This window comes from Plectropomus leopardus, unplaced genomic scaffold (genome assembly GCF_008729295.1).
Source record: "Plectropomus leopardus isolate mb unplaced genomic scaffold, YSFRI_Pleo_2.0 unplaced_scaffold28659, whole genome shotgun sequence".
NCBI lineage: Eukaryota > Metazoa > Chordata > Actinopteri > Perciformes > Serranidae > Plectropomus > Plectropomus leopardus.
Window position 1 is genome coordinate 1 of NW_024631222.1, and position 5,386 is coordinate 5,386.

Genomic DNA, 5,386 nt, shown 5'->3' on the forward strand with positions numbered 1-5,386 from the left:
AATTTAATAATAATTAATTTGTAATTTAATACTGCAATGTAATAACATACTTTAATCATTAGAGAGTACTGACATAATTTATTATTTAAGTGTATAGTATTTTGTTTGTTTGTTATTGTCTCCTTGTGAACTGCATTTTCCGATACTGAATACTGAATTTGTCCTGGCAAGAACTCAGTTACATATTGACCTGCTGCATGTATCAGTTGCGTTTTCGGCAGGCGTTACTGCCAACATTCAGTTTTTCCTGGCAGGACCTTAGCTGATATTCGGCTGACTCACATATCAGTTCAGTATTTGTGAGACATCACTGCCGATAGCGCACTTTTGCACTCTCTGATAAATTTCAGATTGGAATTTGGTATGGCACATAAGTTTGTTTCCTCCGGGACTTGAACCACCAACTTTGGTGTTCGACAGCTGGTTGTCTTATCACCTGTGCCATGTGTCAGTTACCTTGTGTGTGTTGGATGTCCTACTGGCCAGTCTTGGGTGAGTTTTGGCCTGATGATCTCAAAGTCTGCAGGAAAGCCCTCTGACCGAGTGAACTAAACCTTCAGACATTTTCAGTTTTCAGTTGCACTTCGACTCTTCTCTGGATAAGGTTCAAACTCAACATAAAAAATAGGTTATTTGTTTTAATGTTAATTAATTAAATTCATTTACACAAAATTTTCATGGTTTGGTCTACAGATGATGTACACAAAGATGCTGCCCATCCACTGCCACCTATTGGTCGCTGGAAGTACTACATCATGTATAGTCATCTCACTCCCCATTCATAAACCAGTATCAGCACTCTGCCTGGTACAGCCTCTTAAAGACAGGAATGTTGGCCAGCGATTGGGAGGAAAATTAAGTATTAAGCATTTCTCACATACATAAATTCCTAATTCTATGCAGTGTGTATGTACCACAATCTCAGTTTGACCTCATACTTAGTAATGTGACCTCGAACAGCCGTAGTCTTTCTGATAGATGGATTCCTGTTTGTGGGTGTCTGATTCTAAAATTTTATTTAGGTGACATTTAAAGAGAGAGAAAAAAAAGTGAAAAATGCCACTTATGCTGCTGCCAGGGGACAAATCTTGGAATTGGCCTTGCTTTAATTGAAACACATTCGGAAACAAACGTACAAAATAGTGTGCACACTAAACCGAAAAAAGGTAAGAGGTTGGATTTGAAAGATACAAGAAATGCAGCCACTCTGCAAACCTGCAGAAATAGTAAAGAGGGACCTTCAGGGAGGAAAATGGTTTCAACCTGACAGATTGTGACTGGTTTAACTGGTAATCTTGTTTTATGAAACACCCATCTGGTTTGCACAGCTTGTTGATGTTGTATGTAAATGTGTTTGATTCCTGCTGGGTTTTACAGGTACGGGAGGCAGAGTGGGAGAAGTGGACCTCTACCATCCAACGCTGGGAGGCCAAGAGAGAGCTGGCTCACATCGCTGGAGGATCCAAACCTGTAAGGACACAGCTGACAAAACAAGCACAGTGATAATAACTGACACACACACACACACACACACACACACACCTGAACACAGACTGAAGCAGCATGACACAGTGATCCTTTGTATTTATTCAAACATTAAAACGATGACCAACAGAGGGAAAGAGATAGCAGCCATGTGTGAAATAGCAGCTATAGAGTCAGTTGTGAGTGTGAGTGTGTGTGTGTGTGTGTGTGTGTGTGTGAGATGTCCCTCATCTGTATTGATTCGAATTCAATGATGGTCAGGAGGGAAACATGCACTCTCATCAAAACAAACTGTACAGCCATAACATCTGATTTACATCACTGTACAAAGATTCATAGTTTTTTGTACTAACAGATTTTTATAGAAAAGTATTTTTTTTAAATAACACTGCATACAAACGTATGACTCTCCATCTATCATTGTTGCACTTTCTTATGTACAGAGTGTTGGCTTGTTATTTGTTGAGTTAACTGTGAATATACTGTGTAACGTGACCTCATGCCCTCCTTGTTTCTTGATTCCTGTGTCGTGTAAGATCATTCGGAGTTCATCAGGAAACAGAGATGTGAATAATCCGATAGAAAGGGTCCTTAAATCAGCTCTCGGCTCTGCGGATTCCAGTGAGGAAAAACATTCGTATTTTTTCATCCACTGTTTGACAAATATACCGGGTCCTTTGCGATCGAACTGTAAGCTGAAGAGTTGAATGTACTTAGAGACGAAAGATCCTCCGCTAAACTTTGCTACAAATCCTGAGAAAAACATCCACCTTAAGTCCACTTTCTTTTCTACAAAAAAAGCAAAACTTGACAAATCTTAAAAACCGTACAAACACTCACAGTAACAAGAGACCAATGCAGGCAAACGATTCGACAGCCGTGACATTTGATCAGTGACCATTGCTCTCTGCGGCCACAAGAGCGCAGCAGCGCGAGAAAAATCGAACTCCAAACTGAAAGAACACTTACAGCATTTTGGCAGGCACGAGGATGCTACTGATCTCAGTTCATTTTAAACTGGTCCTTTTCCAGTGTACAGCAGGGACCCAAATCGCTGTGACTGCCAGCCTTGAATTTTCTCTAGTTGAGGCTACAGGGAAGAGAAAGAATCGGAGAAACATGACGTTTAATTAAAAACCAAATATGAATTCTATGCATAATGTACATGGTATACTTGATAAAGTAGAAAAATAGATGATTTTAAAGTAAGTTTAAACATAGAAAAATATATAGCATCAAATGATATATTTGTGTATGATCGAGGGTGACTGGTTAGTACAGACGATGGACTGTTGTGTGAACGCCCGAACTGAAACTGTGATAATGTTGAAACAATCCTTCTTGTATCCTTTATAGGCAAGTGTAGGCTTTCTGCACGCTGTTCCATCCTGATGGCTCTGATGAATTCGTGACGTTGGACCGGTTGTGTGTGTGTGAGGATCGGGGCTGTGAAGACATTCATTCCAAGGTCAACATGCGGGCGGAGAGGTCACCACACGGAGCATTTGTCCACAGGATTCATCGGGGAGCTCTTCGGACAATGGAAAACGCGGGCAAACTCATCAAACTGGGAAACACTGCCGATCACTCTGCAGGAGGAGGAGACAGAAACGTCAAAGGCAGGAGACAAACTTGCTGTTTAACCTTGCGTTCGCATGCACGTCCGGCTGCATCATGAGCGTTTTTGTGGATATACTTGCATATATGTGACGCGTGTTATTGGAGGATACCTTCAGAGGGCAAACAAGAGAACTCCGACCGTATACAACTACCGGATGTCTGGGATGTCAACAACAGACATGGAGACACTCGAGGAGGTTAGTATCATGTTAATGCGGAGATCAAGGCAGAATAGGCGTCAATGTTTGTGGTATGTAAGGCCTTTAAATCAAGCCCGTCGCAATAATGGGGAGTACACGTCTCTCGTGCTGCCAATGCAAAAGACTGATGATCTAAAGTACCACCAGTACTTTGGCACGTCGGCTACGGTTTTACACTGCCCCTGCTGTTTATACGCACTTTGCATCTCACGTCCGCATCACGTTAATTTTTGAGGACGCGCCAAACTGACACAGGGGACGCGTGGCAGCCATCATGTGTATGAGTAGTTAACAGCAAATATATATTCAGTCTAACAGTAATGTGGTGATCATGAAACAAGCGTCTGCAATCGTGTTAGACTTCAAGTGTAGCATTTATGAATTTCTTCTTTTAGATAACCTTTTAGATAAAAGATTATCTTACAGTTGAAATCTTTCTTAAAATGTCAAAACAAATGCACTCAAGTGTAATATACTGGTGACTTTCGGAGAATGTTATGATGCGCGTATAGTGTACCTGTAGTGCTCTGGTGCATGTTTGTCAGTTAGCAGCTGCAAGTAGATGGACTGAGATCTTCTCTTCATACACCAGTTCTGAAAAGACAATGTTAAAACAACAGTGACCCAACCTGGGAACATGCAGAACGCCGGTTAACAAAGTACTACAGGCTCAGTTTTGAGTTACTTGTACTGTACTTGAGTATTTACATGTTTTGGTTCTAAATACATCTACTCCACTATATTCCAGATTACACTAAAATTGCACTTTTACTGTTTGATATTGGATTTAAGAGCTAGTCATTAGTTACTTTTCAGATCAGATTTTGCTACAGTATGACCTTTTGGTGTTATTTCAGACAACATACTATAGTATGACTTCTTGGTGCAATTTTGGACGACATGCTGTAGTATGCCTTTTTGGTGCAATTTTGGGCTAAGTGCTATAGTTTGACTTTTTGGTGCTATTTTGGACGATATGCTTTATTATGACTTCTTGGTGCGATTTTGGATGACATGCTATAGTATGACTTTTTTTGTGGTATTTTGGACGGCATATGACTTTTGAACAACATGCCATAGTAAAAGTTTTTGGTTGCGCTTTTGAACAAGATACTATAGTATGAGCTTTATGTGAGATTTTTGACAATGGCTTTTTTTTTTTGACTTTGGTGCTATTTGGGACGACAGGCTACAGTATGACATGCAAAAAAAAAGTTGAAAGCAACGTAAAATAGCTTGGTGAGACACATCATAGGATAGATCGTTGAAAAGACATCCAAAAACATCATTATATAGCAAGTCCAAAAACTGACCAAAAACATCATAGAATAGTATGGCGAAAAATGTTGAAATGGGACATGTCACAAAGAACAGCTGAAAACCGCATAATATAACATGCTGCGACACACCATAAAAGAGAATCTTTCAATCAAAAACAGCCAAAAAAACAATAAATAAATAATGTAGCATGTCAAAGAAAATGACTGAAAATGCCATGTCAAAATATGACATGGCCAAAACACAGCTGAAAACGGCATGAAATAGCACTCCAAATAAAATTACACAATGTCAAAAATTACATTTCCTGAAAACAGCTGAAAACGGCACATTAAATAGCCTCCCAAGACATGCCAAAGTATAGAGAGTTGCAAAAAGTGCCAAAAAAAACCATAATTTGGGATGTCGAAAAAACGACCAAGAATGCAAGGCTATACTATGGCAAAAATGTCAAAATATGACATGTCTCAAAAACAACTAAAAATAACATTAAATAACATAAAATAGCCTTTCAAGACACGCTATAGCATAGAAAGTTGTAAAAATGGCCAAAAACACCATAATTTCGCATGTTGAAAAAATGACAGAAAATGCAAGGCTATAGTATGGCAAAAATGTCAAAATATGACATGTGTCAAAAACCACATTAAACTACATAAAATAGCCTTTTAAGACACGCCGTAGCATAGAAAGATGCAAAAAGTGCCAAAAACACAATAAATTGGGATGTTGAAAAAATGACCGAAAAAAAAGCAAGGCTATAGTATGGCAAAAATGTCAAAATATGACATGTCTCAAAAACA

General features: G+C 39.2%; 1 long non-coding RNA gene across 1 annotated transcript; it reads right to left on the minus strand.

The window, feature by feature from the left end:
- Positions 1–1,567: 1,567 nt before the first annotated feature.
- On the minus strand, positions 1,568–4,047 carry LOC121938153. Its single transcript, XR_006105249.1, has 2 exons — positions 3,823–4,047; positions 1,568–3,074 (listed from the first exon to the last, which is right to left on the minus strand). It is a non-coding gene; the product is annotated as an uncharacterized LOC121938153 (long non-coding RNA).
- Between the last annotated feature and the right edge of the window lie 1,339 nt (positions 4,048–5,386).